Raw genomic sequence first — 11,832 nt, 5'->3', positions numbered from 1 at the left:
CATTTCCTCTTGTTTTTTTTTCCTTTACTTATTTTTTACCGGTAATTTCCGGTTACCACAAGGTTAAATTTGAACAAAGAATGTACTTCGTTGGTGTTTTTTGTACAAATGCTTTACTTGGATGGTGTTTTTTGGACACACCAAACTTGAATGGTATTTTTTAAACTATTTTGAAACATAGTTACCCATATAAGTTATTTTCCCATACTCCAATCAGTTTAGTATAAATAGGGTACATTTTTTAACATGTAAACCACAATTTCATAGAAAAATCTTCTTCCCGTGTTCAGTTTCCCACTTTTTGTGTGAATTCTTAGATAATCTTTCACCAACAATATTGGAATTACATGTAAACCTTTCACCCACACATATTTGATTTTATTGCATGACATTAAGGGTGCAGGAATAAATCTCACGATGGTTTAGTTGTTGCATTATACTTTATTAAACTGTATGGATTCTTGAAGTGTTTCTCTAAGGGGAATCAATTGTCAAAAGGGCATGCAACCAGTTTAAAAGCCTTAGTTGACTATGTTTTGATGAAATTGCAACACTTTCTTTACGTGTGTGCATTTACTTGAGATACACATCTCTATCTTACTATTTCTAGCTTTGTGTTAGTTTACTTTATTTAGTCATTTTCCATGTTTTACTAGTTATTGACTTGGTCTAAGTTAGTGGCCCAAGGTCTCTGTAGTGGGTAGTTTATTTCCCTATATTTCTGTATTTGATGTAAGCCTTTATGGCATCTAGCTTTTCAGTTTCCTGTTTCATTAAGCAATCACGTGAAGCCAAAATCTTTGTGTTCTTTCTCTGCAAGTTCTAGCCTTTCGTCACCTTCTTGTTGTGTACAAGTTGCTAGAAACCCATTTCAGATTAACAAACTGGTATCAGAGCCTAACCCATGGCTGAACTTCAAGTTGTTGGTGTTGTCAAGAAACTCAACAATCAGAATTATAACACCTGGTCCACCTGTATATCTTCGTACATGCAAGGACATGATCTGTGGGAGGTTGTAAATGGTGTTGAGACAGGACAACCAATATTTGAAGACAATAATGGGGTTTTTAAGGATGTGGAAGATTAAACCAGGCAAGGCAATGTTTATTCTGAAAAAAAAACAGTAGAAGAGGACGACCTAGAGCACATACGAGATATAGTGACCCCCAAGGAAGCATGGGATACTTTGAAAGAACTTTTCTCAAAGAAAAACGATGCAAAACTGCAACTCCTTGAAAATGAACTTCTCTCATTTGCACAGCATGAGCCCTCAGTACTTTCATAAAGAAAAATCACTATGCCGAGAGATTGCAGAACATGATTCTCAGGCCCAAATTGGAAAATCCAGAATCAAAAGAATCATTATCCATGGACTAAAAAATGAATTTAGAAGTTTTGTAGCTGCAATTCAAGGCTGGCCGAATCAACCATCTTTGGTTGAATTTGAAAACTTGTTGGCAGGCCAAGAAGCCCTAGCAAAACAGACGGGCATTGTTTCTCTGAAAAGTGAAGAAGAGGCCATGTTTGCGGGTAAGGGCAAAGGAAAGTCTCGTTCAAATTCCAACCAGAATCACAAACAGAATTCCAACAAAACTAAAAACCACGAAACGGAAAAAGAGGAATCGTTAATCTGATAAAGGAGAGTCATCAAAAGATAGGAAAAATCTTCAATCCGGTAAACACTTTCCATTCAAGTGTTACAATTGCGGGTTTAGGGCTCACATGGATCGTGATTGTCATAAAGAGCCTATGGAGGAAAGTAATGCAGTTACAACAGAAGACGAAGAAGCTTAGGATGCTGAAACAATATTCTTTGCTAAAGAAGAAATCGTCTTGGCTCTTACTGCTACTTCTGAAAGTAGTTGTAATAAACTTGATGAATGGATCATAGACTCTGGGTGCTCGAATCATATAACAGGAGATAAGGAAAAACTACAAAATGCAGCAAAGTATGGTGGCAATAGAGTTGTGGTGATTGCAGATAATTCGAAACTCCCTATAACTCACATTGGGAATGTATGTTTTCCACCAGACAACAACAAGAAAGAGTTAAAACTCAATAGTGTTTACCATGTACCAGGTATGACAAAAAATCTTCTATCTGTGTCCCAAATAACTTCAGCATGTCACTATGTTGTATTTAGGCCTAATGAAGTGAATATCTATGAAAAGTTTGAAACACCATCTACAGCAGTCCTTCAAGGGTGAAGAAGTGAGTCTATCTATGTTCTTTCAGCAGAGTCGACATTGATAAGACTAAAAGAAATCATAATGTTGACCTTTGTCACACACGATTGAGCCATGTAAGTTATGATAAGTTAGACTTAATGATGAAGAAAAAGATGGTGAATGGGTTGCCTGAACTTGAAGTGAGCAAGGAGCTAGTTTGTGTCGGGTGTCAATTTGGAAAAGCTCATCAATTACCTTATGAGAGATCGAATTTTAAAGCAAAGGTACCTTTAGAACTTGTGCATTCGGATGTGTTTGGTCCAGTTAAACAACCTTCAGTCAAAGGGATGAAGTACATGATAACCTTCACTGATGACTTCTCACGATACTTGTGGGTGTACTTTATGAAGGAGATGTCAGAAGCCTTCTTAAAGTTCAAAGAATTCAAAAGTGAAGTAGATAGTATGACCAAACAAAGCATTTGTTTCTTACAATTTGATAATGGTTGGGAGTACTTAGCCTCGGAGTTTACTGAGTATCTCAAGGCACATAATATAAGAAGGCAATTAATGTGTCCAAACACCCCACAACAAAATGGGGTATCAGAAAGGAAGAATCGACACTTGACTGACATATCAGGAAGTATGATTCATGATAAGAATGTTCCTGGATGCTTCTGGGCAGAATCAATGAAGACCGCAGCTTATGTAATCAACCGGATACCACAACAGGGTATTCAATATGTTTCTCCGTTTGAAAAACTGTTCAATACCAAACCCAATGTCAGCCACCTTCATGTATTCGGTTGTGTGTGTTGTGCGTGTATCCTTAATCACATTCACCATAAACTAGAAAAGAAAACAGTGAGGGGTATCTTTGTAGGATATGATCAGGAGATAAGGGGTTGGAGGTGTTGTCACCTAGTCACAGGGAAGTGCTATATATCAAGGGATGTTGTGTTCGATGAAACGTCTTCCTGGTGGTCATCCAGTCGTGATGTGTTACCTGACTCCGAAACGCTTAAAGAAGAACTTCAATCATCTAGACTCAACCTTAACCTTAATGAACAGGAAGTTGTTATTGAAGATGAAAATGTTGAAGTCCAAGTTCAACAACCATGGCAATCTGGTGTATTTCACCAAGTTGACTCCAATGGTGATAATGTTGAAGCATCAGGAGTAAAACGCTCCAATGTGTTAAAGAAACCTAACCCAAGATATGCAAACATAGCCATAGTAAGTGAAGTACAAGAACCTGACTCGTATGACCAAGCATGTGATGTACCAGAGTGGATTGCAACAATGAAAGAAGAGATCTCAACCCTAATGAAGAATCAGACTTGGGAATTGGTTCCAAATCCAAAAGATGTAAAGTCCATCTCGTGTAAATGGGTTTACAAGGTGAAAAGAAAGGCAGATGGGTCAGTGGAAAGGTTTAAAGCTCGTCTTATAGCCCGTGGTTTCTCACAACAGTTTCGTTTGGATTATGAAGACACATTTAGTCCCGTAGCCAGGTTAACAACAATTCGTGTTCTCCTTGCCCTAGCTGCTAGCAAAGGATGGAACTTGTGGCAAATGGATATCAGTAACGTGTTTCTGTACGAAGACCTAGATCACATAATTCATATGGTACAACCAATGGGTTTTGAGAGTAAGTTGCACCCAGGTCATGTATGCAAACTGAAGAAAGCCCTCTATGGACTGAAACAATCCCCAAGGGCATGGTTTGGGAAAATCGGAAAATTCCTTAAGCACAATAGGTTCCCTATAACAACTGCAGATGCAAGTTTATTTGTAAAGACGAGTGGTGACAAAGTTGCATTCGTCTTTGTGTATGTAGACAACCTAATCATTACAGGTGACCTTGTAGAGGTGATTAAGCAGTTAAAAGAAAACCTTTGTGTTCGATTTCATATGAAGGATCTTGGGAGGCTGAAACACTTTCTTGGACTGGAAGTGAATTATGATTATCTATAACAACGTAAATTTTCAAAACAATTTTTCATTTTTAAATCATACTTTCAATCACACAATAATCATAAAACATAATGTATTCACTGTGTCATAATAAAACATGTCCCAGAATCTCAATAACATAAACTCCATAAGTGTGTACGAATCATGCTGGCGCCTTCCCGCGATCCTCGCTAGTACCTGAAACACATATCACAACAACTGTAAGCATAAATGCTTAGTGAGTTCCCCAAATACCACATACAACACATACGCCTTTCCAGGCCATAACCCTGTAGGATCTTCCGATCCATGTGTCTCAGGGGACTTCCGTCCCGAATCCCGGTAGACCTTCCGGTCCTACCCGTATCGACCTTCCGGTTCGTAACCTCCTGACCTTCCGGTCCACGTCATCTTGACCTTCCGGTCCATATCATCTTGACCTTCCGGTCCTTACCATACATAACATACAAAGCACATACATATCACATAACCGCATATAGCACATACATCTCATAGCATACAAGACCTTCCGGTCACACATAGGTACCCTTCCAGGTACAGTATAGTGAGAAGACTCGCCTCAATGAAGTCGGATGAACTCTCGTGCTCAACGTCCCGACCTAGCCTCCTCCTATTATTCAAATAATATTTTCGATCAATATCCTCTCATAGCCTCATCACTACAGATTGGGTAGAAGATCATTCTACCCTTCCTTGAACTCTCTTGAATCAGTCTTGACCAGAACCCTAAAGTCAACGAAAGTTAATGGTCAAACTTTGACCGACTCGTTGAGTGCACAAGGGCGACTCGGCGAGTCCATGCGGGTCCTCCGAATCCTTTCAGCCTCTCTTGGCTCGTCGAGTCATCCCTCCACTCGACGGGTTACACCTGTCACGAATCGCGGGGCAACCCCGACTCGACTCGTCGAGTCCACTTATGGACTCGGCGAGTTGCCTCCATGTTCATCCTCAAATGACCTCCTAAGGTCAGATCTGCTTCCCTAACTATCAGATCTACCCTTCAAATGTTCAAATGTCATGTAAAGGTGCAACCTTTACGTGCATGCAACCCACAACAAGTCATAAATGGAGAAATAACTCTAAAAATGGCAACCTAGTCCCCAATCTTTCATTTGCTTGCATAAAGCTGAGGGATAGTGACTCTATGGACCTCTCATGGTCCAGATCTGATGCTATTAACACAAAGGGGACCTCATACTCACTAGATCTTACATAAAATGGAGGTAAAAACCCTAAAATCATGAAATCTATCATATCAACACGAAATAGAAAGGATTATACCTCCAGAGATGAACTCTTAAGATGATTAGCCCAGATCCAAGCTCCCTTCACGCTCTAGATGGGTGTTTCCTTCTTCCTTCTAGCAAAACTACACCAAAAGTGATGTATTAGCCTCTTCTTGCTCTCAACTCTCTCACTGCTCTCTCTAGGGTTTCTCTGGGGTGCATTGGCCGCAAATGGAGGCCATAAAGGCCTTTAAATAGGGCACAGGCCCGGGGATTTAGGGTTTCACTTTACAGCGCAGACTCGCCGAGTCCACGTATCGACTCGTCGAGTCCTTCATTAAATCAATCAAGAAATACGCGATCCTACTCGGCGAGTCTGAGCGCCTACTCGCCGAGTCCCTCCCTAAAACTCAAAATAAATACTTAAAATAAGATACCTGGGAATCCGGATGTTACATTATCAAGATATTGTCTTACACCAACACAGATGCACAAGTGATCTACTGAAACGGTTTGGTATGATCGAGTGTAAACCGGTTGTGACACCTATGGACTCCAATGTAAAGCTCTATGCAAATGCTGGTAGAAAGCGTGAAGATGCAACAATGTACCGGAAAATTGTGGGTAGTCTTATTTACCTGACATTGTAGTCAAGGCCGGATATTGCATTTGTGGTTGGAGTACTCAGTCGATACATGCAAAGTCCAAGAAAACCTCGCCTAGATGTTGTTCGGAGAGTTCTAAGGTATTTAAAGGCAACTATCAATTATGGAGTCATGTTTAAGAGGGAACTAGAATGCAACTTAGTTGGCTACTGTGACTCAGACTATGCTGGAGTATCCCACTGTATCTCTGTCTACAACAGAAGCTGAATATCGAGCTTCAGCAATGGCAGCTCAAGAAAGCATGTGGCTTGTACAATTGCTGAAGGATTTGAATAAAGACGTGGGCTCCAAGATTTCACTATTCTGTGACAACTTGTCTTCCATTCAACTAGCCAATAACCCTACATTCCATGCTCGAACAAAACACATTGAGGTTCACTACCACTTTATCCGAGAGAAGGTATTAGATGGTGACATTGACTTGATATATGTGAACACCAAAGATCACGTAGCTGACCTGTTCACAAAGAGCTTATCCAGTCAGAGATTTGTTGATTTCTGTGACATCATGGGTATGGTGAAAGTAGGTGTTGAGAGGGAGTAATGAAATTGCAACACCTTATCATCTCTATCTTACTATTTCTAGCTTTGTGTTAGTTGACTTTATTTAGCCATTTTCGTACTAGTTATTGACTTGGTCTAAGTTAGTGGTCCAAGGTCTCTTTAGTGGGTAGTTTATCTCCCCGTATTTCCGTTTTTTATGTAAGCCTTTATGGCATCTAGCTTTTCAGTTTCCTGTTTCAATTAAGCAATCACGTGAAGCCAAAGTCTTTGTGTACAAGTTCTAGCCTTTTGTCACCTTCTTGTTGTGTACAAGTTGCAGGAAACCCATTTCAGGTTAACATGTTTTGCAATCTTTGTTCTATAATCCAGTTTAATTTACTTACCTTGTCATCAAACTGAAATAGAAAAAGCAGCCAAACATATGTGCTGCAATACATCAGACAGTTAATATCCCAAAAAGTACAAAACTCCCATAAGTAAAAAAAGAAAAGAAAACAAGCATCATCTTAGTCAGGAAATGCAAGCCCAGTTATGAACTCCATGTGCTCCTTCTTGCGCTTAATCTTGTCAATAGTAGCAACTTTGCTATCAGAGAGCCATTCCATTGTATCATCAATTGTATAACGGATGTTCTTCTGGACCTTTGGGGGCATATTAGGAGTACTTTTGATCTTCCTCTTTAAGTGATATATGCAATCCTCCAATTCATTGTATGCTTCAGCTTTCCTCTTGAACTCTTGGTCCTCAAGCTTAAATTTCTCAGCATCTTCAATCATTTTCTCGATCTCCTGCTTTGACAATCTTCCACAAACATTGGTAACAATAAGTTTTTCGGTCTTACCAGTGGATGCTATCCTAGCCGTAACTGTGAGGATACCATTATTATCTATTTCAAAGGTTACTTGTATTACTGGGACTCCCTTGGGAGCAGGTGGTATTCCAGAAATTCTAAACGATCCCAAGAAATAATTGTCAGTAGATTTAGATCGCTCACCTTGGTACACCATGAAATGTATAGTAAGTTGGTTGTCTGTGCTTGTATGAAAATTCTTATGCATCTTTGTAGGTATAGGACTTCTCTTTGGGATCACAATGCTCATTTTTTTCACCTAATGTCTCAACACCAAGCGACAAGGGAGTGACATCAAATAGAACCAACTCCTTTACCATTTTGGTAGTTTCACCACATAACTTTGCAGCCATAACTGCCGCCCCATAAGCAACAGCTTCATCAGGATTGATCTTCTTGCATAGCTCCTTTCCATCAAAAAAATCCTGCAACAAACGCTGAACCTTAGGTATTCTAGTTGAACCACCAACAAGAATCACCTCATCTATCCTTCCTTTGGTCATATTCGCATCAGCTAAACACAACTTCAATTGCTTAATACACTTTATAAAAAACTCCATATTAAGCTCCTCAAATTTGGCACAACTAATTTCCATTGAAAAGTCGATACCATTCTGCAACAACACTGAATCAATTGAAGCTTGAGTAGCATACGAAAGAATTCTCTTTGCTTTTTCACATTCAGCTTTCAACCTTCCTAGCTCTCTTTTTTGTCCAGTTAAATCAATGTTCCATTTCTTCTTAAAGTCATCAACACAATAACTCACCATTTGGTTATCAAAATCATCACCTCCCAGATGAGTGTCACGAGCCACAGCCTTAACCTCAAACGCACCCACTTCATCAATTGTGAGAACAGAGACATCAAAAGTGCCACCACCGAGATCAAATATGACCACATTCCTCTTCCCAGTAAGCCCCGACATATTGTCTATACCATAAGCAATTGCAGCTGATGTTGGCTCGTTGATCATGCGAAGGACGTTTAGGCCAGCAATAGTAGCAGCATCCTTGGTTGCCTGACGTTGAGAATCATTGAAATAAGCTGGGACTGTGATGACAGCATTTTTAACAGTCTTACCTATATAAGCCTCTGCAATTTCTTTCATCTTGTTAAGAACCATTGATGAAATTTCCTCGGTAGAAAATTGTCGCTCGTTACCCTTGTGAGTAACCACAATTTTTGGGATGTCGGTAGGCCCTTTTATGACGCTAAATGGAAACAACTTTATGTCTTTCTGTACCTGGACGTCACTAAACCTCCTTCCGATCAGCCTCTTCACATCTGAAATTCCATAACAAAATCGGCCAAGGTATAAAAATGTGTGATTGAAGCACAAAATATTAATCTATAGAAAGTGTATGTAAACTGACCGAATACAGTGTTTGCTGGGTTCTTTGCACCATCACCAACGAGCCGTTCAGCATTAGTGAAAGCAACACAAGATGGCGTCGTTCGGTTGCCTTGGTCATTGGGTATGATCTCGATTCTGTTGTGTTTCCAAAGAGCAACACATGAGTTTGTTGTACCCAAATCGATTCCGATTGCCGGTGCTCCATCTCCCTTACTTGACATTGCTATCAAGGTTCAAACAGAATATGCAAGGAGTCTTTGAGCTTATGACGAACGCTCTTTGACTTATAGCATTAAATAAGTGGCTATGAACTTAAACGTCTTGTGCCGTTAAAAAATAAATAAATAAATAAATATGAACGTTTTGTATCATCACGATCTTACAGATTCCCAACGACTGGTCACTTGGAATGGCTTTTGAGTTTTGTAAGCTATGTAAGTAAAACTTTCATTTCCTACTGAGCATTGAGTAAACTAGCCTTCCACCTAGCTAGTTGAAATCATTGCACACCAGCCACCCTAATTTACGTATAAAATAGTTTACTCGATGCTATTTATTAAATGAAAGTTTTAGGTTGGTGTCGTATTATATATACACCGATCTATATTATTAGGTTGGAATAGTTGTCACAGTCTCATGAAATGGCAGTGTGGTTTCATACCACCCAATGAGTGAGTGGTATCACATTTGTTTTTTTTAGGTTGGTATCACATAGGGTGTCACATTTGTTTTTTTTTTTTAGACAAAATTACAAAAATAATCGGTTTGTCAGAAATCACAAAGTCAGTCTCTATTAATTTTTATTTTATGCAAATGGTCATTGTGGTTTGCAAAAATTGCAAAGTTGGCCCTTTCTATTTTGCCCAACAACTTAACCACTTGAACTAAAGGCTCATTTGGTTTACCTTCTAAAACTCATTTATATAATAATAAAATCGATAAAACATAAACAATAAATAAATTAAAAAAAATATTTTTTTTTTACATAAATTTTTTTAATATAACAAAATGTATTTTAGCGTATTATAAAAAAATACGTTTAGAAAAAGTATTTATTTTGATGTATTTATTTTACATAAAATAATTTTTTTAATAAAATATTTTTTTACATATTTATTTTTATGTATTTATTTTACATAAAATGTTTTTTTATGTCTTTAAAAAATACGTTTTCGTATAAAATGTTATTACGTTGTAATGAAAGGCAAAATCGGCCGAATTGATTTTTTTTTGGCCTAATTGGTTTTCTAAAAACCGTTTTTCGGTTAAAAAAAACTTAACAATTTTGTTATATGTATTTAAACAATTAATATTTTTATATGTCACAAATAGTGTTAATTATTGTTATTTTAAAAAATATATCTTTATTTCTTTTCATCGTCATTTTAACCATACGATTTAAAACTAACGGTTAAGTTGAAATACGTATTTTAAATAAGACATATAACCGAATAGGTTTTATAAGTACTTTATTAAAAAAAACATTTTATGTAAAATAAAAAAAATACTTTTTCTAAACGAATTTTTTATAATACGCTAAATACATTTTGTTTTATTAAAAAAAATTATGTAAAAAAATATTTTTTTTAATTTATTTATTGTTTATGTTTTATCAGTTTATTATTATATAAATTAGTTTTAGAAGATAAAAACCAAGTGAGCATTTAACTCAAGTGGTTAAGTCGTTGGACAAAATAGAAGGGTGGAGGTCACGAGTTCGATCCCTCCCCCAAACAATTTAATCGAATGCAGTCCCCTTTATACTTGAAAAGACGAAAATACCCTTACAGATTCAGTCCCTAGTGGCGTTAGTAAGAAGGGCCAACTTTGCAAGTTTTGCAAACCACAATGACCATTTGCATCAAAAAAATTAGCAGGGACTGACTTTGTGACTTTTGGCAAACCACAGGGACCATTTTTGTAATTTTGTCTTTATTTTAAAATAAAAACTTTATTCTTTTTAAAAAAGATAATATTTCATTAATTAAAAATAAAATTATCATTACATTGCATCACTTAAAGAAAAACATAAACATTTAGAAAACCAAAGTAGAAATATTAAACCTACAACTTAAAAAAAACACACATCAAACGATTAAAAAAAACTTTGAAAAAAAACTATAAAATTAAAAACGATTAGCGTAACGTTTTTTTGACGTCCTCCTTCATCATCAGCTCAACTTGAAGCTTCTCCCCGCTCAATTTTGGTATGTTCATCGTTAGCACTTTCATGTCGCTATCCATTTGTTTTCGAGCCTCTCTATCCGAAGCAAGTTGTAAAAAATTATTCATTCTGTCTTTTATGCCTTGCACATTTTCCCTCATTTATTTCAAGTCATCCCACTCTGACGTTTTGCCCTTGCCTTTGCTTTTTGATTTGTCATTTCCAAGGTTGTAAAAATCGCTCGACGTTAGCTAGTCGGTGGACTGGGGTTAAGGGATTAATCGGCTAGGCGGAGATTAATAGGGGGATTAATCGGGGACCATTAATTGCTAATTTGTTAGATTTTAAAAAATTAAATATGACTAATATCATATAAAAATTTGTAAATACCACTAATATCATAACAAAATAGGTTAATATGATAAATACAACACTAATCATACCTCAAATAGTTTCTATTGTGATATAAGTTTTTCAAAGTGTTAAAATTTCATCGTGTTCTACTGTTTCAGTCATTGTGTTTGCAGGGATTAATCGCTAGGCGCCCTCTAATCGGTTGAGTAGCGCCTAGGGACTAATCGGAGATTAATCGGGACCTAATCGGGATTTTTACAACACTGGTCATTTCTCATCGGTCGGGAGGGTGGTGAAACTTCAATGGGCTCATCATCGTTGAGGTCGAAATGAACACGGGCATCTGATGTAGTTTGATCGGATTCGAAAGTTCTTGACCATTTTGAGCCACTATCGATGTGCTCCTCGATTGTTTTTTTATTTTTCCATTTTTTGTTTTCTTTGAGTAAATTCCAAACTTCAAAAAACTTAAAAAGGCTTCTTTTGCTCTTTGTGGTAAATGTTAAAAGATTTCTCCAAAATCACATCATCACTTTCGTCGCTTCTCCATTGTCGTTTGATGTTGTTAT

At 37.4% G+C, this 11,832-nt stretch overlaps 1 pseudogene; it reads right to left on the bottom strand.

Annotated features, from left to right (window-relative positions):
- Window positions 1–6,892: 6,892 nt before the first annotated feature.
- Window positions 6,893–8,971, bottom strand: LOC145134052 (heat shock cognate 70 kDa protein-like; annotated as a pseudogene).
- Between the last annotated feature and the right edge of the window lie 2,861 nt (window positions 8,972–11,832).

The sequence above is a fragment of the Lactuca virosa genome, chromosome 8, assembly GCF_052849685.1.
Source record: "Lactuca virosa cultivar CGN04683 chromosome 8, Lactuca_virosa_CGN04683_v6, whole genome shotgun sequence".
Classification (NCBI taxonomy): domain Eukaryota; kingdom Viridiplantae; phylum Streptophyta; class Magnoliopsida; order Asterales; family Asteraceae; genus Lactuca; species Lactuca virosa.
This window is presented reverse-complemented; position numbering and strand designations above follow the sequence as displayed.